This window comes from Chiloscyllium punctatum, chromosome 48, assembly GCF_047496795.1.
Source record: "Chiloscyllium punctatum isolate Juve2018m chromosome 48, sChiPun1.3, whole genome shotgun sequence".
Lineage (NCBI taxonomy): Eukaryota > Metazoa > Chordata > Chondrichthyes > Orectolobiformes > Hemiscylliidae > Chiloscyllium > Chiloscyllium punctatum.
This window is the reverse complement of record NC_092786.1, coordinates 48,677,094-48,703,739: the sequence shown is the minus strand read 5'-3', so window position 1 is coordinate 48,703,739 and position 26,646 is coordinate 48,677,094. Positions and strand designations below refer to the sequence as shown.

General features: G+C 44.0%; 1 pseudogene; it reads left to right on the top strand.

Annotated features, from left to right (window-relative positions):
- Positions 1-9,291: 9,291 nt before the first annotated feature.
- On the top strand, positions 9,292-24,890 carry LOC140468997 (UDP-glucuronosyltransferase 2A2 pseudogene; annotated as a pseudogene).
- The last annotated feature ends 1,756 nt before the right edge of the window (positions 24,891-26,646 follow it).

Genomic DNA, 26,646 nt, shown 5'->3' with positions numbered 1-26,646 from the left:
GGTTTTCTGCCTCTGTCATCCTTACAGGGAATGAGCTTCAGATTCCCACCACCCTCTGGGTGAAAAACATTTTCCTCAGATCTCCTCTAAACCTTCTGCCCCTTCCCTTAAATCTATTCTTCTGTTTGTTGATCTCTTAATGAAGAGGAAAACTCTCATTCTGTCTACCCTATCTGTGCCCCTCAAAAATTTAAACATCTCAACCATGAACCCACTGAATCTTTTCTGCTCGAAGGAGAACACCCAAAATTGTTGAATTTCTCTTCATAAATGAAACTCTCCAGTCAAGGTAACATCCTGGTAAACCTCCTCTGCACCCACTCTAGTGATATCACACCCTTCCTATAACGTGGATTCCAGAACTGAACAAAATATTTAAATGTGGCCTAAATGCTTTTTTATACAGTTTTAACTTAACCTCCATGCTCGTAAACTCTACACCCTTGCCTAATAAAGACAAGTATAAAGCCACTTTATCCACTAGGAGAAAGTGAGGACTGCAGATGCTGGAGATCAGAGCTGAAAATGTGTTGCTGGAAAAGCGCAGCAGGTCAGGCAGCATCCAAGGAGCAGGAGAATTGACGTTTCGGGCATGAGCCCTTCTTCAGGAATGAGGAAGGTGTGCCAAGCAGGCTAAGATAAAGGGTAGGGAGGAGGGACTTGAGGGAGGGCCTTTGGAAATGCGATAGGTGGAAGGAGGTAAAGGTGAGGGTGATAGGCTGGAGTGGGGGTGGAGGCAGAGAGGACAAGAAGAAGATTGCAGGTTAGGAACGGGGTGCTGAGTTTGGGGGTTGGGACTGAGACAAGTTGAGGGGAGAGGAAATGAGGAAACTGGAGAAATCTGAGTTCATCCCTTGTGGTTGGAGAGTTCCTAGGCGGAAGATGAGGCGCTCTTCCTCCAGCCGTCGTGTTCCTATGATCTGGTGATGGAGGAGTCCAAGGACCTGCATGTCCTTGGTAGAGTGGGAGGCGGAATTGAAGTGTCGAGCCACGGGGTTGTTGGGTTGGTTGGTCCGGGTGTCCCAGAGGTGTTCTCTGAAATGTTCCACAAGTAGGTGGCCTGTCTCCCCAATATAGAAGAGGCCACATCGAGTGCAGCTGATGCAGTAAATGATGTGTGTGGAGGTGCAGGTGAATTTGTGGTGGGTATAGAAGGATCCCTTGGGGCCTTGGAGGGAAGTAAGGGGGGAGGTGTGGGCGCAGGTTTTGCATTTCTTGTGGTTGCAGGGGAAGGTGCCGGGAGTGGAGGTTGGGTTGGTGGGGGTGTGGACCTGACGAGGGAGTCATGGAGGGAGTGGTCTTTTCAGAACACTGATAGGGGAAGGGAGGGAAATATATCCCTGTGGTGGGGTCTGTTTGGAGGTGGCGGAAATGACGATGGATGATACGATGTATATGGAGGTTGGTGGGGTGGTAGGTGAGAACCAGTGGGGTTCTGTCCTGGTGGCGATTGGAGGGGCGGGGCTCAAGGGCGGAGGAGCAGGAAGTGGAGGAGATGCGGTGGAAAGCATCGTCGACCAAGTCTGGGGGGAAATTGCGGTCTTTGAAGAAGGAGGCCATCTGGATTGCACAGTATTGGAACTGGTCCTCCTGGGAGCAGATGCGGCGGAGACGAAGGAATTGGGAATATGGGATGGCGTTTTTACAGGGGGCAGGGTGGGAGGAGGTGTGGTCTAGGTAGCTGTGGGAGTCGGTCGGTTTATAGTAAATGTCCGTGTTGATTCGGTCACCCGAGATAGAAATGGAGAGGACTAGGAAGGAGAGGGAGGAGTCTGAGACGGTCCAGGTAAATTTGAGGTCAGGGTGGAAGATGTTGGTAAAGTGTATGAACTGTTCAACCTCCTCGTAGGAGCACGAGGCAGCGCCGATACAGTCATCGATGTAGCGGAGGAAAAGGTGGGGTGTGGTGCCAGTGTAGCTGCGGAAGATGGACTGTTCCACATATCCTTTGAAGAGGCAGGCATAGCTGAGTCCTTTGGTTTGGAAGAAGTGGGAGGATTGGAAAGAGAAGTTGTTCAGAGTGAGGACCAGTTCAATCAGTCGAAGGAGGGTGTCAGTGGAAGGGTACTGGTTGGTACGGCGGGAAAGGAAGAAGTGGAGGGCTTTGAGTCCTTCGTGATGGGGGATGGAGGTGTACAGGGACTGGACTGGATGTCCATGGTGAAGATAAGGCGTTTTGGACGGGGGAAGCGAAAATTATGGAGGAGTTGGAGGGCGTGGATGGTGTCCCGAATGTAGTTGGGGAGTTCTTGGACTAAAGGGGACAGGGCCTTGTCAAGGTATGCAGAGATGAGTTCGGTGGGGCAGGAGCAGGCTGAGACAATGGATCGGCCGGGGCAGTCAGGTTTGTGGATTTTGGGCAGGAGGTAGAAACGGGCGGTGTGGGGTTGTGGGACTATGAGGTTGGAGGTGGTGGATGGGAGATCCCCTGAGATGATGAGGTTATGAATGGTCTGGGAGATGATGGTTTGGTGGTGGGAAGTGGGGTCATGGTCAAGGGGGCAGTAGGAGGAGGTGTCCGCGAGCTGGCGTTTAGCCTCAGCGGTGTAAAGGTCGGTGCGCCAAACTGCTACCACGCCTCCCTTGTCTGCCGGTTTGGTAGTGAGGTTGGTGTTGGAACGGAGGGAGTGGAGGGCTGCACGTTCCGAGAGTGAGAGGTTGGAGTGGGTGAGAGGGGTGGAGAAGTTGAGGCGGTTAATGTCGCAGCGGCAGTTGGCTGTGAAGAGATTGAGGGCAGGTAAGAGGCCAGCACGCGGTGTCCAGGTGGATGGGGTGTTTTGGAGGCGGGAGAAGGGGTCGTCAGAGGGTGGGCGAGAATCCTGGTTGAAGAAGTAGGCACGGAGGCGAAGGCGGCAGAAGAATTCTTTGATGTCTCGCCGCGTGTTGAACTCATTAATCCGAGAGCATAGGGGAATGAAGGTGAGGCCTCTGCCGAGGACTGATCTTTCATCCGCAGAGAGGGGGAGGTCTGGAGGGATTGTGAAAACACGGCAGGGCTGGGAGCTAGGACTTGGTGTGGGGCTGGAGCTGGGAGTAGGGGCAGGGTTAGGTGTTGGGGCGGGAACGGAGATCGGGGCGGGGGTGGGGTTAGGCGTGCGAACGGAGATCGGCGTGGGGGCGGGGTTAGGCGAGGGGGCAGGAATCGGGGCAGGGACAGAGATTGGGGCTGGGGTGGGGTTCAGCGTGGGGATGGAGATCGGCGGGGGGGGCGGGGTTAGGCGTGGTGATGGAGATCGGCGTGGGGGCAGGGTTAGGCGTGGTGACGGAGATCGGCATGGGGACGGAGACGCATGCAGCGTGTTTGTTGTGCAGATGAGTGATGTCACTGGGGGCGGAAGTGGCTGTGGTGATGGCAACCCAGGAGGCGGAAGTGGCTGTGGTGACAGCAGAAACGGTGTTGTTCCCTCCTTCGACTGATTGAACTGGTCCTCACTCTGAACAACTTGTCTTTCCAATCCTCCCACTTCCTCCAAACCAAAGGAGTAGCCATGGGCACCTGCATGGGTCACAGTATGCCTGCCTCTTCGTAGGATATGTGGAACATTCCATCTTGCGCAGCTACACTGGTACAACACCCCAGCTTTTCCTCCACTACGTCGGTGACTGTATCGGCGCTGCCTCGTGTTCCCACGAGAAGGTTGAACAGTTCATACACTTTACCAACAGCTTCCACCCCGACCTCAAATTTACCTGTACCCTCCCCTTCCTCGACCTCTCCATTTCTATCTCGGGCGACCGAATCAACATGGACATTTACTGTAAACCGACCGACTCTCACAGCTACCTAGATTACACCTCCTCCCACCCTGCCCCCTGTAAAAACACCATCCCATATTCCCAATTCCTTCGTCTCCGCCGCATCTGCTCCCAGGAGGACCAGTTCCAATACTGTACAACCCAGATGGCCTCCTTTTTCAAAGGCCGCAATTTCCCCCCAGACGTGATCGACGATGCTCTCCACCACATCTCCTCCACTTCCCGCTCCTCCGCCCTTGAACCCCGCCCCTCCAATTGCCACCAGGACAGAACCCCACTGGTCCTCACCTACCATCCGTATCATCCGTCGTCATTTCCGCCACCTCCAAACGGACCCCACCACCAGGGATATATTTCCCTCCCCTCCCCTATCAATGTTCTGAAAAGACCACTCCCTCTGTGACTCCCTCGTCAGGTCCACACCCCCCACCAACACAACCTCCACTCCCGGCACCTTCCCCCGCAACCGCAAGAAATGCAAAACTTGTGCCCACACCTCCTCCCTTATTTCCCTCCAAGGCCCCAAGGGATCCTTCCATATCCGCCACAAATTCACCTGCACCTCCACACACATCATTTACTGCATCAGTTGCACTCGATGTGGCCTCTTCTATATTGGGGAGATAGGCCACCTACTTGCGGAATGTTTCAGAGAACACCTCTGGGACACCCGGACCAACCAACCCAACCACCCGTGGTTCAACACTTCAACTCCCCCTCCCACTCCACCAAGGACATGCAGGTCCTTGGACTCCTCCATTGCCAGACCATAGCAACACGACGGCTGGAGGAAGAGTGCCTCATCTTCAGCCTAGGAACCCTCCAACCACAAGGGATGAACTCAGATTTCTCCAGTTTCCTCATTTCCCCTCCCCCCACCTTGTCTCAGTCCCAACCCTCGAACTCAGCACCACCTCCCTAACCTGCAATCTTCTTCCTGACCTCTCCGCCCCCACCCCCACTCCAGACTATCACCCTCACCTTTACCTCCTTCCACCTATCACATTTCCAACGCCCCTCCCCCAAGCCCCTCCTTCCTACCTTTTATCTTAGTCTGCTTAGCACACTTTCCTCATTCCTGAAGAAGGGCTCATGCCCGAAACGTCGATTCTCCTGCTCCTTGGATGCTGCCTGACCTGCTGCGCTTTTTCAGCAACACATTTTCAGCACTTTATCCACTACTCCTGATTCCCAAAAGGACTGGTATTCATAAACACGAAGGTCTACCATTCATCTTGTACAGCCTTGCCTTGCTTGTCCTACCCAAGTGTATCACCTCACATTTATCCTTCCTCCCTTTCAATTCCAGATTTACAACTATTTCTGGGGTGTTACTTGTATTCTCTTTAGAAAAGACAGATGCAAATATCAGTTCACTTTGTCTGCTGTTGCTTTATCGTCCATTACTAATTCCTCAGACTTATTTTCCGAAGGACCAACAGATACTTTATTAACTCTTTATTCACTATAAATGGAAATAATCTAAAGATGGGTCTTGAAGATTTCTCAACATGGTTGGGATGTGATTATTTCCTTTGGCAACTTTTCCACTGCAGGATTTAAGAAAGGTCGTTCATACATTGTCTTAGAAACAATTTTTTTTGGCATTTATCTGAAGGTTATCTCATATTTTGTCATTACCTGAGGGCATCAAGTACTTGTTTCTGTCAATTCCAACCAATCTATTCGTATTTTAAAAAAGCATGGTATGTCTGTTGTTCACCCTTCTTTCAAATCTTTGATCAAGTGTGACACTAGTATATTCCCCATACCGATTCACATAGAATCAAACAATATAATTTCTTACATTTATCTCCCACTGTATAAGGATCCCACAAACACCTTGCTTACTCAAAGATTAAAGAAAGAACTGCAGATGCTTGAAATAAGAAACAAAAACAAAAATTGCTGAAGAAACTCAGCAGATCTGACAGCATCTGTGGAGAGAAAGTCGAGTTAATGCTTTGATTACAGAGAGCCTTCTTCAGAACACTTCTCTGCTTTCTCTCCACAGACTTGCTATTTTTCTCCAACAATTTCAGTTTTTATTTGCATACTTCAAGTTTGGATGAACAAATGTTTGATAAAATTCCTCCTCAGAAATGCAAAAACCCTGTTGCTTTGGATATCATCGCCAAATTAACCAATCTTGGATTTCTAATCCATAAATGTTAGTTTTTGTCTGTATTGCCTTCAATGTCTAAAAAACCTTGTTGCAGTATCTTAACCAGAATATTGTATTTTGGGTACAACAGTGAATTGAACCGACTCAGACTATGTTCTGGGAGTTTGTGCTCTATTCCTCCCAATGTATGGTTAATATAATTTCCAATTGTCTGATTAGATGAATTTTCTTCCACTTCCCTTCATATAGCCAGAAAACAGCTGAGCTTTGTTTTGTGTATGTTCGTCTACTACCAGCTAATCTTCTTCTCTCAACACCAATCTCTTCCCTTCCATTATTCCAAGTCATGGAATCATAGAGATGTACAACATGAAAATTGACCCTTTGATCCAACTCGTCCATACCAACCAGATATCCTAAATTAATCCAGATCATATGGGCCAGCATTTGGTGCATATCTCTCTAATCATAACTTTACTATTCATATACCCATCCAGATGCCTTTTAAATGTTGTAATTGTACCAAACCCCACCACTTCCTCTGTAAGGTCATTCCATAGTTGCACCAACATCTGCATGAAAAAGTTGTCCCTTAGGTCCCTTTGAAATGTTTCCCCACTCACCTTCAATCTATTCCCTCTACATTTAGACTCTCCTACCCTAGGAAAAAATGCCTTGCCTATTCACTCTAGCTATGCCCCTTATGATTTTATAAACTTCTAGAAGGTCACCCCTAAGCCTCCAAATTTTCAGGGAAAATAGCCCCAGCTTATTCAATCTCTCCCTATAGCTCAAACTCTCCAATCCTGGCAACATCCTTGCAAATCTTTTCTAAACCCGTCGAAGTTTCACAAAACATCTTTTCTATAGTAGGGAGACCAAAACTGAATGCAATATTCCAAAAGAAGCCAAGACAATGGTCTGTACAGCTACAACAGATGGAGGGAGATTTTTAGTATGAATGCAGTTTTGCACTTAAATAGCTATTGTAAAATGGTACTGGCAAAGTTGGAAGAGCAGCTAGCAATGGGAAGCTATTGGAATGGTTTTTAGGGTGAAATGAACATCTGAAAAGTTTTTAAAAACTATAGCACTGCTACCTCATAGCACCTTTTTCGATTCCAGCCTCGGGCGACTGTCTGTGTGGAGTTTGCACATTCTCCCCATGTCTGCGTGGGTTTCCTCCGGCTGCTCCGGTTTCCTCCCACAGTCCAAAGATGTGCAGGTCAGGTGAATTGGCCATGCTAAATTGCCCATCATTTTCAGTGCATTAGTCAGAGGGAAATGACTCTGGGTGGGTTACTCTTCGGAGGGTCGGTGTGGACTTGTTGGCCCGAAGTGCCTGTTTCCACACTGTAGGGAATCCAATCTAATCTAAAATCTAGTAAGGACTGTAGATGCTGAAAATCAGAAACAAAACCAGAAATTTCTAGAAAAGGTCAGCAGGTCTGGCAGCATTTGTGAAGAAGAATCAGAGTTAGTGTCGGGTCCAGTGACCCTTCATCAGAAAAACTTGTATATTTTTTAAAATGACAAATTCAGCAACATAAATCAGAAATTTAATCAGATTCTGCATGTGAGGTGTAACAGCATACAACAAAGTTAGAAATCACACAACACCAGGTTATAGTGCAAGCATTAGCTCTCGGACTGCTGCTCCTTCATCAGGCAGTTGTGGAGCAGGACCAAAAGACACAGAATTTATAGCAAAAGATCACAGTGTCACATAACTGAAATTGTATATTGAACAAACCAAGATTGTTGCATTTCAGTTGCGTGACATTGTAATCTTCTGCTATAAATTCTATGTCTTATGGTCCTGCTCCACAACCACCTGATGAGGAAGCAGCGCTCCGAAAGCTAGTGCTTCCAAATAAACCTGTTGGACTATAACCCGTTGTTGTGTAATTTTCAGCTTTATCCACACCAGTCCAACACTGACTCCTCCACATCAACATAAAACAAGGCAGAAAAGAATGACAGATGATAATGCAATAAAATGAATAATGGAAGAGTATATCAAGTAAGTTTTGCCTGAAGTTCACAATTATAATTGAAAAATCATAAACAATTGAAAAAGCGTAAATATTATGGACAGTAACTGCAAAGATTGCAATGCTACAATATGATCATGTGAATTGCTGAATTGTGGAGCCATTCATGAAAATGATGAATGTCGAATATACAACTACCTTGTGAGGCTCTGTTCAAGGAACCTTAGAACTTTAAGGGCTAAGTGTGAGCAATTTCTTAAAGCTTCTACATCAAGGCAAATTGCAACATTTCTGAAAAAGTTGATCACAAAAAGAAATAAATTGTACCATTAATCTTTGCTGTATTTTCTTTATTATGCTTTCCTCATACGAAGATATTTTTCTCTTCTCAGAAGAAGAGCAGTGAAGGAAGTCAACCCCAGTGTTAGACACCTTAAAGTTACACCTTAAAGGGAACTGTGAACATCTTATACAAATACCTTCAGAAAGAAATGAGCTATCAATTTAGCAGAAACAAAACAAAGTACTGTGGTTGTTGAAGATCTGAACTCAAAATATTATGTGGCTGAAAATCTCAGCAGGTTTGGCAACATCTGTGCAGAGAGAAATATAGCTAATGTTTTGAGTAGGAAAATGGTTCTTCTTTAGTACTCAGGAGAAGTACTGAGGAGGAGAACCTGATGGGTTTTATGTTGTTTGATAGGACCACTAATACCTCTCAGAAAAGGAAACCTGCTAGTCTTAGTCTGAGCCCGGCCCATTAGGTATTCCACGACCCACAACAACACGGTTCATTCTTAACTGTCCTCTGAAATGTCTGCCATGTCATTCAGTTGTGGTTGATTTACTCGTCATAAATACTGCATTTGTTCAAGGGCAATCTAGGAATGGGCAATAAACATCCACAGTGTGTTAATGAATGATAAGGATATTTTTTAAAAGTGAATTGATAAGAAAATATCTTGGTATAATCTAAAGGTTGACTCATAAAGTACAATAAAACATGTTGCAAATAATTGAAGGTGTGAAAGCTTAGAATGGCTGAATAGTACAAAAATTACTAACTGTTCCTTTCAAAGGTTAGAGCGCTGTCAGAACACTCAGAAGTTAGAACAGAGCCTAAAGTTCACATGTGCAATTAAACAACCCGTAAATGCCTTTTTGATGGAAAACAGTCAGAACTGATAACACCTTGGAGCCAGTTTTTTTTTCCAAAATTGTTGCTGTTTAATGTGATCCACAGAAAAATGCTGTCACTAGTCAATGTGTATTGAAGTTAATTGTTGAAAACCACTTTGACTTGAATTAGAAGATTTTGTTACCGACTAACAACTGATTGTTGTCACCATGACGTGCAGGAAATCTACTAGCATTTTGCAACTTTGTTGTCAACTAATCTGCTGCAGGCACTTCAGTGAGCTTTATATTTTCATTATTCCATCAGAAGCCCAGTAAATAGGAGGTGAGGCAGTGAGTAGAATCTTGTTCTTTTATTACTCACATGGAGGTTTGAATCTGGTCCATAAAAATATGATGCATGTTACCCCCTGGATGTTGATTAAAAGAAACCTAACTAACATAAGCGTTGTTGTCTGAAAGCAAAGGTTTAAGGCCAAGCATATGCAGCACAACATTCTGTACAAACCAGTATAATATTTGTAGTCTTCCTCACAGAGTACAAGTATTGTTGACTTGAGAAGTGGAGTAATGACATGTATATTATCTAATGCTTTGTTTCACCTCATCTTGAGGTGCTCAAGAATGACACTGGCTGAATAGTTATTTCCCCAGCAAAGATATTTTTGAGGGGCTGATTTATAGTGTATATTTAAACCTGAAAAAGGCTTTATGTCATTGGCTAGTATGGTGGCTCAGTGGTTAGCACTGCTGCCAAACCATCTGAGACTGGGGTTCAGTTTCAGCCTTGAGTTACTGCCTGTGTGGAATTTGCACATTCACCCTGCGTCTGTGGTGGTTTCTGCCAGATGCTCTGTTTCCTTCCATAGTCCTAAACTGTGCAGGCTAGGTGGATTGGCCATGCAAAATTGCCGCATGGTGTCCAGAGATGGGCAGGCTAGCTAGGTTAGCCGTGGAAAATGTTGGGTTTGGATGCTCTTTGGAAGGTCTGTACAGACTCAACGGGCCAAATGGCCTCTTTCTGCACTGTAAGGATTCTATGATTTGCAACATAATCTAATTTGTTCCTCAAATAACCATTGTCTCATTCAGACATAGATTTCTGACTATGTCAAATTACTCTCCTCTGCATTGCTTACATTCCCACTAAATGTGGAAGCATCACTCTTAGTCCTGGGTATATAATGGCTATTTATCCTTTAAGATTTTTTTCATACATTTGCTGTGCTATTGTTTATTACCATAACATCCTCACTTGTTTTAGCCCCTGGATATTTTGTGTAATTTGTGTCTTCTCCTGTGAAGACTGGCACAAAATATTAGTTCAGTACCACGGCCATTTCCTCACCTCCCCCTCCCCCCCACCCCCCCCCCCCCCCCCCCCCCCCCCCGCCCCACCCCCGCCCATGATACTTTCTCCCATCTCTGTTCTGAGGTACTTGACAAAGTCTCCCATGGCCAACTGGACAGAAAACTACAAACACATGGGAGCTGGATGAAAGTGGCAAGTCGGATCCTGTAATTGGTTCAAGGGCAGGAAGGCACAAGATTGATGGCTGTTTTTGTAATTAACAGGCTGTTTCCAGTCTGACTCTGAAGGGTTCGGTAACCAGACACTTGCTTTTAATTAAGACCCCTTTTTGTTTTTGAAAAAGTACTTGGAGATGCACTTGAAGTACCCAAACTTACAAGGCTACAACAAAGACCTGGAAGATAAGATGAGGCTGTTCAGATGATATAGATGAATGACCTTTTACTGTTCCATAAAAATTGTATGTTCCTACTGTGTTCACTCTGATGTACATTACAAAAAGACACCATCACGTGTTCTGTGAGGATCTATGCCCTGAAGTAGGGAAACATTTTGCGTAATATATTTAAAGTGATAAAATAATTAAACCGTAACTCTTGATCAGAACAGTCATTCACTCTTTCTCACCTTGACATTCTTGTGAACTTGTTTTTACTGCTACTGTTGAACAGATAAAAGATAAAGGTTAGGTATCAAGTGCAGATGAGTTATTTTCATGATGTTAAAATAATATGCATCAAAGCTATCCTGGGGGATGGGGTGGCTACCTAATCAGGAGAAAGTAAGGACTGCAGATGCTGGAGATCAGAATCAAGAGTGTGTTGCTGGAAAAGCACAGCCGGTCAGGCAGCATATGAGGAGCAGGAGAATCACTGTTTCGGGCAAGAGCCCTTAATCAGGAAGGTTTCTTGACCAAAACTTCAATTCTCCTGCTCCTTGGGTGCTGCCTGACCTGTTGTGCTTTTCCAACCCCACTCACAACTCTGGCTACCTAATCAGGACATTTGTCACCACAGATAGTGCAAAATCATGAATGGAATAAAGGCCAGTACATTTGATCCTGAAAGGTGCCAATCTACTTCAGGATCCCTACAGCGTGGAAGCAAGCCATTCAACCTATTGGGGTTCTCACCGACCCTCTGAAGACCATCCCATCCAGACTCACCCCGTACCCTACCCCTGTGACCCTGCATTTCCCATGGCCAATCCACCTAGCCTGCACATCCCTGGACACTGTGGGCAATTTAGTATGGCCAATCCACCTAACCTGCACATCTTTGGACTGAGGGAGGAAACTGGAGCACCTAGAACAAACCCAGACAGACACAGGGAGAATGTGCAAATTTCATGCACATTGGATTGAATCTGGGTCCCTGACGCAGTGAGGCGACAGTGCTAACCACTGGGCCATTGTGCCACCCCTAGAAGGATGAGATATCTCAAAAGTTATTTTGCTTATCAAATAAATGAGTAATGGGGGACATGAATTTCAGTGTCAGTTTAATGCCAGCTATGTTAGAGGTATGTACTATTGCAGAACATAGCAAACAGCATATCCCTTCAGCTGTTCATAACAATCAAGATGCTGAACACACAAAATCGGCCTGTGCTTGCAAAACTCACATCACTATGTCAAATATTAGAGTGATTCTGTGATTGAGAAACTCTTACTATGTAAACCTGAATGTGCAAAGAAGTATGTGTACAACGAATTTAGGATTTTTTTGTTTCAAAAATATACTTTATTCATAAAAATCTATGTGCATACATACATTGTCACAAAAGCAATTTGGTTCTATACAGTTGCAGTCCAAATAATCAGACAAAACATTGGACTTTAACTCTATTCAAAAAACCCAAAGACCTCTCTTCCACACACTATACTAATATTTAAATATATTTGAGACACTGGGAGGGTCCAATAACTGAATGGACACCCATTTATCTTCAGCAGGAAGACCTCAGACAGTGGTCTTTCCCACTTTGCCTCGGCAGCAGCTGCCCCAAGCTTTAGTGAGTCCCTCAGCACATATGTGCCAGTCTGCAACATCCAGTCAGGGTCAATTCCTCCCTCTGGAAGACCAACAAGGCCACCAAAGAGCATCATTTGCGAACTGATGGTCGTCCAGGCACAGTCGATGTTTGTTTCGGTGTGCCTCCTGGGGAACAGACTGTAGAGCGCAGAGTCCCACGTCACAGAGCTGCCCAGGATAAACCTTGTCAAAAACCACTGCATCTTTCTCCAGACTCTCTTTGCAAAGGCACAGTCCAGCAGGAGGTGTGTGACAGTCTCTATCCTACCCCTCCGCAGCTGCTTTGAGGGCTGTGTGCAGTGGTGCAGAGAGCCCAGGCATTCATGAAGGATCTCACGGGCAGTCCCCATCTCACCACCAGCTAAGCGATGTCTTGGTGCTCTTTCGAAAGTTCTGGTGATAACGCATTCTGCCAAATGACTTTGACAGTCTGCTCAGGGAACCACCTGACAGAATTCACCCTCTCATATTCCCTCAGGGTCTCAAGGATGATATGTGCTGACCACTTCCTGATGCATTGTGGTCAAAGGTGTTTTCGATGGCATATTTTTCTATGAAGGACAGGTGATATGGAATAGCCCAACTTCTTGGAGTGTTTTACAGCAATGAGGCCGGTCCATCCTTAGCAACACCAGGGACAGGTAGAACCTCAGTGCATAGTGACATCTGATATTTGTGTACCAAGGGTCTACACACAGCTTGATGCAGCTGCACAAAAGATGGCCATCAGGATGAGGGCAATGTTGGGTATGTTCTTCTTCCCTTAAGCACAGTTTTGTATATGGAGTCCTTGCAGACACAGACTATCTTAGACCTCCAAATGAAATGGAAAATGGCTTGGGTTACTGAAACAATGCAACTTTGGGGAATGAGCCATACCTGCACAATGTACAACAGAAAGAGTGTCTCACACCTGATAATCAGGTTTTTACCCACAATGGAGAGGGAGCAGTGCTTCCAAAACACCAGTTTTTCTTTTGCGACGCGTTCGTCCCAAGATTTTGAGCGTGCCCCTGTCCTTTCGAAGTATATACCCAGCACCTTCAGGTAATCTGTCCTGAGGGTGAAGGGGATGATGGATTGATTGGCCCAGTTCCCAAAAAACATGGCCTCACTCTTGCTTCAATTTACTTTGGCTCACGAAGCCAGTTTGAACTGGTTGTAGATGCTCATGAGTCTGTGCACTGACAGCAGGTCTGAGCAGAAAACAACAAAGTCATCCATGTACTGGGAGGCTTTGACCTGGAGGCTTCCATTGCTTGGAAAAGCCACCTCTCTTGGATGTGCATCCTTCCTGATGGACTCTGAAAAAAGCTCTTTCCAACTCATAAACAAGACAGGAGAGAGTTGGCACCTCTGACTGACTCCAGACCTGATCAGCTTTCTGATTCCCATCCATTGATTGAGACTGCACTACAATGTTGGTATAGAGCAATCGGGTCCAACTGCAGATTTCCCTCCCGAAAGCCCATTTTGGAGAGTGCGTCCCACATGTCGGTGTGCAATATCCTGTCAAAGGCCTTCTCCTGGTCCAGGCTGATGGGGCAGATGTCCACCCCCTGTTCTGCATGTAGGCAATCATATCCCTGAGGAACACGAGGCTCTCTGGTATCATCCTGCCCAGTATAGCACTGGTTTGGTTGGGGTGAATCACCAATCCCACAGCAGACCTGATCTGGTTGGCAATGACCTTAGACAGAATTTTGTAGTCTGCATTCATCAATGATAATGGTCGCCGATTTCTAATTTCCTTCCTCTCCCCCTTCTGCTTGTAGATGGGGTGACAGAAGACAGGAATGACTGGGAGGCTGCATTGTTTGGAGGCCCATGTCATACAGTCTGGCATAAAGGATTTGCTGATCCTCATGATGTCAGACTGGGATGATGCTACCAAGCCATCTTTATCGTTCAGGCTGCTAAGCACAGAGCTCTCCTTGTGCACCTTCTGGAAGAAGAAACATGAGCACATCTTGTCCTGCTCCACGGTACAGATCCTGGACCAGAAGATTATCTTGGTGGCCTCCGAGGCAAAGAGCGAAGCTTGCTGGTTCTTCACATTCTGGAGATTCTCCATGACATCAACCCCCACAGTCTGCAGCAGGATGAGGCTCTGCATGGCTTTCTGGTGTTTGGACAAGTTTGCCTGCCTCTTTCTTGCCTTCTGAATATCTTTGCTGATAAAGAACGTTTGTTCCCTTTGACTGATTCCTTTGACTCAGTCTGCTGGAGACTGAAAGGTGGGCTTCAGGCTGTGTAATCCCATTTGAGCTCCCCAGTGTTTTCTGGGATCAATAGTTTCACGTTCAGCTTCCATGTTCCCTCATCGTCCTGTTGGTCATCCTGTAGATGAAAGGCAGCCAGCAGGAGGCAATAGTCAGAGAAGAATTCTGCTGCAGACTGTTGGGGGCGGGGTTGACTTCAGTGAATCTGCTCGAGAACATGCAGGACTCAAACAGGAAATCTATCTTTGAGCAGATAGACCTGTCTAGTTGTGACGAGGTGTATCTAGAATTGTTAGTCACACTCACAATGTGGCACTACATCTTTTAATTCACAGTGCCCTAGTCTATGCAGACATATGCACACATATTGTGCTTTTTCAACAAAAAATGAGTGACCACAATTCTGCAGTTCATTTCTTAGGAAATGCCTTGAACAGAGCCAGTCTGCTTTAAAATTTAAATCCTGCTTTCTCGTCAGCTGGTGTGAGTATTAATTCTCCATGGCAACATCACTAACAATATAGTTCATTTGCCAACCAATCAGCACTCTCATCTCATACAATACAAATGTTGTTTTTCCTTTATTCTGGTATTTTCTGATGTATTATGAAATGACTATAAAGGCAGATTATATTATTAAACAGAGAATTGCCAATTAATTATTAATCAGCTAAAAGTAGTCGGTTCAGTTGGCATTGATTAACATAACAGGAAGTTAAGCTAGTTATTGACATATTAGAGTTATTTTTTACTCTTGCGTGGGACAGGCACATCGCTTGCAAGCCTGAGGAACTGACAAGACTACAGGGATCAGGTAGGAGAATAGAGTTAAGAAACAGATCAAACAATTAAATGGCAGAACAGACTTGATAGGCTGAGTAGCTTAATTCTGCTCCTACATTTTATTTGTTGTCAACTCCAAACTACCCTTTTTGGACAGTGCAGAGGGCAGTTAAAAGTCACTTACATCCAGCAGCTTAGCTGAACAACTCCCAAACTGACGTGACAGAGCTAAACACATTCTGATGCTACTCCTCCTTCCCAAAGTGTTGAAGAGCCTCAATACCTCTGTGAAGCCAAGCCATGCATATACATACTGTAGTCTACTGCTGGCAATAGAATTAACATTCATCACTCACAAGGTTACAAACAGACCCTGTGCCAGAATGGAGAATGTGCTTAAAACCTTTTATGGAAGTCCCCTTCTAACAATCAAAAGAAAAACACTGTAGTTGTTAGAAATTTGTCAGTGCTGAGGGTGGGGAGAAAACGCTGCAGTTCTAACCACACTTGCGGAGTCAGAAGTAGAGTTAACGTTTCAGATTCTGATGAAAAGTCACAGTTCACTCTAGTTTTTAAAAAAATCTCTCTTGCGTCAGATACTGCGTGACCTGCTGGCCATTTCAAATAGTTTCTGTTTGTGTTGGCTTGCTTATCACAGCAATTTAATTAAAAACACAATAATTCAGAAGGACTAGGAATAATCATATCAAACAGAACTAAGCAAGAGTAGGGTTATCACTTGAGTCATGCTAGGGCAGAACAACTTGTAATTCGAGGAACAATAAATCAAATGTTCAGAACTACAAAATCAGTTAGACCTTGTCCTTTTGCCCTCATAAACTGAACAGTTATTTTCTCCAAGTATCTTGAAACACTGACAACGCAAAAACTTTTCCGCTGCTCAATGGCAAGTAAAAGGTAGCAGCATTTTATGTTTAATTTTTCCATTTACTGCAGAACAGGCGTGGACAGTTGGCTCCCATTCAGCCACACATCTGTTGTTCGAGGTTCAAAACTAAGCAGGAATTTAAAGGCAGCCTATCTCGCCCTTACAATCAGAAACAGAGTCAAATTCTGGACTAATTTGCTCACTGTGTTCCAAACAAAGGACACGAGTCATAGTCTTACATCTGATTCAATGTGTTTTTTTAATAAAGTAAACCAATAACTTTGTGCATTTCATTTTCCAAAAAGATGGTGACGGACTGGGACAGAATATTCGAGGAATGCATTGACAAAAAAAAAAGCCTCATTCCTGATGAAGGGTTTATGCCTGAAACGTTGATTCTCCTGCTCCTCAGATGCTGCCTGACCTGCTGTGCTTTTCCAGCCCCACACTCTCAACTCTAATCTCCAGCATGTGCAGTCCTCACTTTCTCCTGAAAAAATGTTCTTGTGAACCGACCTACTCCCACTAAAATTTGATTTGAGTTGAGATAGTGAGATGGATATTAAAGTTTCTTTTTTTATATATCATACTCTATTCGTGGTCGAAGTAGAAGGCTATATGAGGAGAAAAATATCTTGGACCTTGCCAAATGACCCACATTCCGTGAGGAGGAACAGAGAAATTCGCTAAAGGATCACTGAAACCACTCAGTTACCAGGCTAATAGTCAGTTGAGCTCATACTGCTCACCGCCAGATCCAGTTAATCCACTTCAAGCTCTAACGTAAAAAGGCAAAATACTGTAGGTGTTGGAAATCGGAAAGAAAAATTAAAATTGTTCGAGAAACTCAGTAGGTCTGGCAGTGTCTGCAGAAAGAGAAACAGTTTGGAGTTCAGTGTGACACTTTGGCTGTTCTAGAACGGCTGAATTTCTCTCTAGCACTTTGTTTTTATTCCAAAAACTAATGGGTGCTCCTCCAGCTGCTCAGAGGATCATACTGAAATGCAAAGGGTATTCTTCTCCCCCTACTTATCTATTCTCTATGACACATTGTATTTTAACGCACTCTCTCCCACCTTCGCCATGATCATTTCTAACAGTAACTGCACAAAGCTCATCTTTGTCATGATGATGGGCAGAACATCTGATTGGCTACCCTATATAGCTTCCCTCCTCTCAGGAACCTAGTAGGTCAAACTGTCTCCACAGCTTCCTCTGCCCCATTCCTGATCTCACATTTCTTTTGTAGTTTCTCTCCTCTCTACATTTATGCTCATCTCACCCGTGAAATCCATTTGTACCAACTCACATGACTCTATTCCCATGAACTACTGACCACCCAATTTCCTCTCCTGCTTCCCACATTAGTTGATATTTTTAATGTCCCCTCTTCAACTCTACCATCATTGCCCCTCTCTTTAAATACAATCTTGTTGCTCCTGCTTTTGCGGACTTAGCAACGCATCCCAAATTTCCTTTTCCTCTCCAAAGTTTTTAAGAGCTGGTCAGTTCCGAAATCCTTGCCCATTTTGCTTGGAAACCTAACCTTGAATCTGATCAAAAGAGGTTGTTGGCCCCCACCACTACCACAAATTGGGTTTTATCGATGTCATAAATGACATTTTGTGTAACTGCAGTAACGGTAAACTTACCTTCCCTGCACTTCTCAACTAGTTCACTATCTTTGACACACTTGGTCACACCATCCTTCTCCAGTGCATCTCCACTGTTGCCCAGTTGGGTCAGACTACTGCATTCCATTCTTATCATCTCAACCTAAGGTATTAATAATGAGCTTCTTTTTGAGCTCTCACAACTGTTTCAAATACAGGGAGTGCAGAAGAAACACAGGAGGTCAAGACACGTCTATTGTGAGAAAATAGAGTTAATATTTGGAGTCCAGTGATCCGTAAGGCCAGAAGATATAGGATCAGAATTAGGCTATACAGCCTAATGAATCTGCTCTGCCACTTGATCAGAGCTGGTAGGTTTCTCAACCCCCATTCTTCTGCCTTCTCCTCATAACCCTTGACCAAGAACTTATCCATCTCAGTCTTAAATACAATGGCTTGGCCTCCACAGCCTTCTGTGGCAATGAGTTCCACAGATTAACCACCCTCTGGCTGAAGACATTCCCCCTCACCTTCATTCTAAAGGGTTGTCCCTTCACTCTGAGGGCTGTGTCCTCAGGTCCTGGTCTCTCCTACTAATGGAAACATCTTTTCCATGTCCAGTCCATCCAAGCCTCTCAATATACTGAAAACAACTGATGTTAGAGATCACAATGTGTCAGACAGCATCCACGGAGAGAGAGCCTTTTCTCTGTCGATGCTGTCTGACCCACTGTGATCCCCAGCATTGATTGTTTTCAGTACAGATTCCAGCATCTGCAGTAATTTTCTCCTCCTGTCCTTCTAACAAAAGTGAGTAAAGACCCAGAACTCAACCACTTCTCATATGACAAGACCTTCATTCCTGGCATCATTCTTGTAAACCTCCTCTGGACCCTCTCCAGCACAAGCACATCCTTCCTAAGATATGAAGCCGAAACTGCTCACAATGCTCAAAATGCAGTCTGACCACAGCCTTATATAGTCTCAGCAATACATCTCTACTCTTGTATCCTAGTCTTCTTGAAGTGAATGCTAACAATGCATTTGCCTTCTTAACTGCCAACTGAATGTTAATCTTAAAATAATCCTGCACCAGGACTCCTTTGAGAGCCTAGGATTCCCAAGTCCCTTTGAGCTTCAGATTTCTGAATTATTTCCCCATTTAGGAAAATAGTCTACATCTACACCTCTATTCTTCACACAAAAGTGCATAACCTTATACTTTCCTGCATTGTATTCCATCTGCCACTTCTTTGCCCACTCTCCTAGTCTATCCAAGTTTTTCTGCAACCTCCCTTCCTCCTTAACATTACCTGACCTTCCACCTGTCTTTGCACCAACTGCAAACTCAGCAACAATGCCCTCAGTTCCTTTGTCCGCATCATTAACATATATCATGAATATTCATTGTCCCAACACTGATCCCTAGAGAACTCCATTAATCACTGGCTACCATTCTGAAAAAGACCCCTTCATCCCATGCTCTGCCTTCTATCAGTCAGCCAACCCTCTGACCATGCCAGTACCTTGCCTCTAACACCATGGGCTCATATCTTATTTGGCTGCCTCCTGTTTAGTACCTTGTCAAAATCCTCCCAAAAATCCAAATAAATCATGTCCACTGGCTCTCCTTTGCATAACTTGCTTATAACCTCCTCAAAGAATTCTAACAGATTTGTCAGGTGTGACTTTCCCCTGATGAAGCTGTGCTGGCTCAGCCCTATTTTACCATGCTCATCCAAGTACTGTGGACTCTAAAATCTTACCAATGACTGAGGTCAGGCTAACTGGAGTATAGATTATTTCTTCTGTCTCCCTTCTTTCTTAAAGAAGGGTGTTACATTAGCCATTTTCCAGTCCTCTGGCTCCTCTCTGACTTCAATGACCCATTAGAACACCCACACTGTTTCCTCTGGTGTCCCCAGGGACCTGTCCTTGGCTCCTTCCTGGTTCCTATCTACATGTGGTTCCATGGCAACAATATCTCAATCCACAGCTTGAATTTGTCTGATGCCACTGACATGACCTAGTTCTACTTAACTACTACACTACTTCCAATTCCTCCACTGTTGCTAAATGATCAAACTATTTTGTCTGCTATCTAATACATGATAATTAGAAAATTCCATCAATTATATATTAGGAAGACCAAAGCCATAGAATTCATGCCCCTCCTTTGCATCTGACTGGGGCTGAATAATTCGGCCCACATTCTTGTTTTCATATTTGAGATGAACATCTAATCAGATTTCATTCCAACATTAAGACAGCGATCTGCTATTCAATGCTGGAACCCTTATCCACCTCTTTGTTATTGGCTCAATCTTTCTGAGGCAACTGTAGCCAGCCTTCTGAATTCTTCACATTCTTGTTGTCATATTTGAGATGAACATCTAATCAGATTTCGTGCCAACTTTAAGACAGCCGATCTGCTATTCTATGCTGGAACTCTCATCCACCTCTTTGTTATCAGCTCAATTTTTCTGAGGCACCTCGAGCCAGCTTTCTGCATTTCACCTTCCATAAACTTGAGGTCATCCAAAACTCCAGTGACAATGTCCTTATTCTCACCAAGTCCCATTTACCCATCACCTTTATATGCACTGCTTAAGTAAATAAGCAATGCCTCAATTTTATAATTCTCATTCGTTTTTGTTAAGCTCCACCCTCTCTCACCGATCTCCTCCAATCCCACATTCTTAGCACTTACATTATTCTGGTTTTGAACACTCTCAATTTTAATTGCCCCAACATTGTTGGCTGTATCCGTAGCCTGTGGAGAAAGTGAGGACTGCGGATGCTGGAGAGTCAGAGTCAAAAAGTGTGGCGCTGGAAAAGCACAATAAGTCGGGTAGCATCCGAGGAGCAGGAGAGTCGCCATTTCGGACATCAGGAATGATGAAGGGCTTATGCCTGACACATCGACTCTCCTGCTCCTCAGATGCTGCCTGATCTGCTGTGCTTTTCCAGTGCCACATTTTTCGACTATGTATCTACAGCCTGCCTAAGCACTAACTTCTGGCATTCTCTCCCTCAACTGTTTACCGCTCTTTGCTCCTTTAAGTAACTTCTGAAAGTCTATCTCTTTAACCATCTACTCTAATAACAGCAAGTGTGACTCAGTATCGAATCTTAGCTTTATAGCACTCCTTTGGACAATGTATTATTGTATTGATAACTGGAAAACAAATTGTTGGGGTTGTTGATGAAACTTGCTAAACTTGTGTCACAAGCTGCAAACTCAACAGAATTAAAAGCCGAAAGAACTACGGATGCTGTAAATCAGAAACAAAAACAGCAATTGCTGGAAAAGCTCAGCAGTTCAGGCAGCATCTGTGGAGAGAAATCAGAGTTCACATTTAAGGTTGAATGACCTTTCCTCAGAATTCATTGGTATGGAATTAAGAATTCTGATCTAACATCTGAAAACTGTCACAAATCTAACTTTGTCTAAGCAGAATATTGTATAGATATTAAAAGAGTGGAAGCTGCAGAAATGTCACTCTGAAAATTTACTTTGTATCACAAATTCCTCTATTTAATTCTCTCACAGGACCTGGATATCAGTCTTTCTCAATATGGAGTGTTCCAGGTGGAAAAATAAATTACTGGCTACAAGTATTCTTACCATCATCATTCTGTTTTGTCCTGTTACCCATGGAATTGATATTTTGGTTGTTCCTGTTGATGGAAGTCATTGGATTAATATGAGAATATTAACAGAAGAACTGAAACTTCATGGACACAATATCACTGTGCTTCATTACTCCACAGCTTGGTACATAAAGGAGATGTCTGATGTATATCAGTCTGTAATGATTCAACTACGAGAATGCCTTAGCCAAAAAGAAATGGAAAGTTTGGTACAAACATATCTACAAAAGACTTTGAATGTCTTAAAGAATGGCTGGACACCATGGGCCTTTGTTCAGCTACGATATCAGCTTTGGTGCACTTTGTATTCATACCATCGTTGTGCTACAGAGCTTGCCACTGCAATTTTTAATAACGAAGCTGTTATGAGGCAACTTGAAGATGCTAAGTTTGACTTACTACTTACTGATCCTGCTTTTGGTATAGGTCCAATGCTTGCTTACTATTTAAAAATTCCTTTGGTGTACAATGTTCGATGGTTCACTAGTGGGGAAGCTCATTTCCTCTCTGCCCCATCACCACTTTCATACATCCCAGTCCCTGGATCACAATATACAAGCAAAATGAGTTTTCTGCAAAGAATGCAAAATGTATTTCAAAATCTTCTTCAGTTAGCAGCTTCAATGTTTGTCATTCAGCCAATTTATAATGAACTCTGCCATCGCTATCTGGGCCCAGACACAGACATTGAGACTGTTCTCCTAAAGGCAGATGTATGGCTGATGAGAGTAGATTTTATATTTGAATTCCCAAGACCCACCATGCCAAATATTGTTTATGTTGGAGGATTCCAGTGTAAACCATCCAAACCTCTAGAGGCAGAGTATGAGGAGTTTGTCCAGTCCTCAGGGGAATATGGGATTATTGTCATGTCAATGGGGACCATTGTGAGCTCTTTGCCAATGCATGTTACAATGCAAATAGCAGAGGCTCTTGCTCAAGTACCTCAGAAGGTTATCTGGAGACATGATGGAAAAATTCCTCCCAACATTGGAAATAATACCCTACTAGCAAAATGGATCCCTCAGAATGATCTACTTGGACATCCCAAAACACGAGCCTTCATTTGCCATGGTGGCACCAATGGAGTTTATGAAGCCATCTATCACGGGGTGCCAGTAGTTGGCATACCTCTGCTTTTTGACCAGTTTGATAATTTACTCAGACTTGAAACCCGAGGTGCTGCAAAAGTGATTAATGTCGCAAACATGCAGTCAACACAACTATTGCAGGCACTTAATGAGGTTGTATATAACATCTCTTATCGGGAGAACATGCAGAAACTCTCTGCTCTCCACAGAGACCAACCTGAGTCTCCAATGGACAGAGCTATTTTCTGGATTGAATATGTTGCCCGACACAAAGGGGCAGCACATTTGCGTTCAGAATCTTACCGACTCCCCTGGTACGTTTACTATTGTGTAGATGTGATGATCTTCCTGGTGTCTTTGTTCCTCATGGTTACAGGGCTGACAGTTGTCCTGTTGAAGAAACTTTGTAGCATTGTTTGGAAGAGTAAACTAAAAATTCAGTAATGTTGAGTCTTTCAGACTGGAAGAGGAGCTTTGAATTTTTCCAATTTTAAAATCAGAGAGTTTAAATGCAGAAAGCAAATGATTAGCATTAGAATTTGGCAGTGTATCAGCCTATAATAGTCCTTTTGTGCAGATATGGACATGGAAATGCAATACTTAAATTTTACAGAGAAGAGCAACATGTATTTCCACATATGTACAATTAACCATCACATTCATTCACAAGTGTTGAAGAATATAGATGAAAATATAGAACATTAGATTAGATTAGATTACTTACAGTGTGGAAACAGGCCCTTCGGCCCAACAAGTCCACACCGCCCCACCGAAGCGTAACCCACCCATACCCCTACATCTACCCCTTACCTAACACTATGGGCAATTTAGCATGGCCAATTCACCTGGCCTGCACATCTTTGGACTGTGGGAGGAAACCGGAGCACCCGGAGGAAACCCACGCAGACACGGGGAGAACGTGCAAACTCCACACAGTCAGTCGCCTGAGGCGGGAATTGAACCCGGGTCTCAGGCGCTGTGAGGCAGCAGTGCTAACCACTGTGCCACCGTGCCGCCCACTTGGAATCATTAACAGTGCCAGCCACTTCCCCATCTCACCTGTTTTCAAAATCTCACCATTTCCACTCCAACTCATTGTCAGCTTGTTGGGACCTTTGGTTTCTTATACCACATATAAGAACAGGAAAGCAGATTACTACCTAAATGGGATCAATTTAGGTAAAGGGGCAGTATAGAGATCTGGGTGTTCTTGTACACCAGACAATGTAGGTAAGCATGCAGGTACAGAAGGTAGTGAAGAAGGCTAATAGCATGCTGGCCTTCATTACAAGAGGGATTGAGTATAGAAGCAAAGAGGTTATTCTGCAGCTGTACAGGACCCTGGTGAGACCACACCTGGAGTACTGTGTGCAGTTCTGGTCTCCAAATTTGAGGAAAGACATTCTGGCTATTGAGGGAGTGCAGCGTAGGTTCACGAGGTCAATTCTTGGAATGGCGGGACTACCTTACACTGAAAGACTGGAGCAACTGGGCTTGTATACCCTTGAGTTTAGGAGACTGAGAGGGGATCTGATTGAGACATATAAGATTATTAAAGGATTGGACATTCTGGAGGCAGGAAATATGTTTCCGCTGATGGGTGAGTGCCGAACCAGAGGACACAGCTTAAAAATACGGGGTAGACCATTTAGGACAGAGATGAGGAGAAACTTCTTCACCCAGAGAGTGGTGGCTGTGTGGAATGCTCTGCCCCAGAGGGCAGAGGAGGCCTAGTCTCTGGATTCATTTAAGAAAGAATTGGATAGAGCTCTCAAAGATAGTGGAATCAAGGGTTATGGAGATAAGGCAGGAACAGGATACTGACTAAGGATGATCAGCCATGATCATATTGAATGGTGGTGCAGGCTCGAGGGGCAGACTGGCCTACTCCTGCACCTATTGTCTATTGTCTATTGTCACATGTTCCTTTAGTTTTAATGTTGTTCAGGCAAGTTATTGAGCCATACAGCATCATGAGAAATGCTTCCTCAATAGCTGCATGGTTCATTTGGTGTTTACTGGCTTGATATTTCCTTGTTGGTCAGTTCTAGATATCCTTACTACCCTAATACTGGTAATGGTAGTCATCGAAATTAATAAAGAATTGTTGCAGCATGATTTTGTTTTTCTGTCTTTCATGATTGTAGCATATAGAGGTTAACTTTTCCACACATGTATCCTAATGTTTCCATTGTATCTTAGAAATGTTACAGCACAGAGAGAAGCCATTCGTTCATTTGTGTCTGTGCTGATTGAATAAACTTGCCGTCCATTCTAATTACATTTACTAGCACTTGACCTGTGGTCTTGTAATTTACAGTGCTTCAGGTGCAGATCCAGGTTCCTTCTCAATAAGGTGATAGTTTCCACATCACCTTTCAAACTGGGCATTAAATTCCAGCCACCCACAACTCTCTGGGTAAGAGGCTTACCTTATGTCTCCTCTAGTCCTTCTACCAGTCACAGTAAATCTGTGCCCCCCTGGTAATTGACCTCTCTGTTCATGGAAACTGGTTCTACTGTGTTGATTCAATACAAGCCTCTCATCATTTTGGTACACCTCAATAAAGTTACTCCTCAGCTTCCTTATCATTCCTCATAGCTGCAGTTTTAAACTCCAACAATATCCTTGTACATCTCCTCTACATTGGCTCTGGAGAAATTACGTACTTCCTGTGGTGTGGGAATCAGATTTGTACTCAATATGCCAGCTGTGGCCTAACCAGTGTCTCATATATTTCCAGCATTACATCCTTGCCGTTGTCAGCAATATGTTGTTCAATGAAGGAAAGTAACTCATGTACCTTTGTTATTGTCTGACTTTGATGGTGTAATTTGGACCGGTTTAAGACAATTCGGCTTTGGGGAATGCACAAACAGCTACAACATACAATAAAGGATGTAATTCTGCTGCCGTAACTGTGATTGATGCAGTCAGAGTGCAGAAGTGATATGAGAAGGCAAGGTCGAGAGAATGGTTGTGCATATGGGATAAGGGAGCTTGTACCAAGGGAGAGATTAAGGAGGGCAGTAAATTCCGAGGAGAAAGAGCATGGTGAATTGAGATAGAAATTGAAGTCACTCATTGAAGATGGCAAGTTACAATGTAAGAGAACAAGGGAGAAAATTAGTGAAACTATCTCAGTGAGCAATTTGACGTGGTCTTTCAGGGCAACATCAATATTTATAGGTGAGGTGAGGAGGTGTTGTGAGGTGGGATGTAGAATATACGAACAGAAAGCAGCAGGAGAATAGTGGGACAGACCAAGGTGTAATTTAGTGATAAAAACCACATCATCAGCAGCCTATTGTGATTTGTGGGTAGTAACCAGATTGTGAATGGGTATCTTCTTGAGTACATTCACAAGTTGATTTGTACGCAAATTGGAATACAATGCAGAACACCATAAAGTAGCTTCTTGTAAGTATAGGAAATGTTCGTATATCAGGTCTTCAAAACTATACCTGTATCTGGGGTTGTGCTCATAGGAGTGAGCATTGAAAAGTCAGGCGTTTGTAAATAGAGGCCTCCTTGTATGGTGGAAGGCTTAATCAGGCAAAAGTGTTTCATTATGGAAAACTGGGACATAACACATCAGCCAAGTTTCTGAACTAGATGTTCTTCATGTGGATGTTTCCTTTCCTGGGGGAGCCTACAACCCTGAGGAGGACTGTTGGAACCGGATCATTGTAGGCCTGTTAGACAATGCCAACAGAGGCACAGGCTTAAGCAAATCAGTTAAACTGGGAAGACAACAAGGGAATGGGTAGATTAAGGAATGCTGAAGGGTTGATCTGTGGATTTTGGGGAAATCTAAACTTTTCAGGAAATGGATCTGTCACCAGCTCTCACCCAACAAATAATATTTATCCCAGCAGAACTCAATTTTTCCATTAAGAATTGTCAGAATGGATTAATTTAAAAATTATCTTTACTTACAGTTTTATAACAAATGAAATATTGGTCTTAGATAGAATGTAAACCACAATGAATCCTGAAATCCAGTTGGCCATGTGATTTTCTTTTGGTTCTAAGT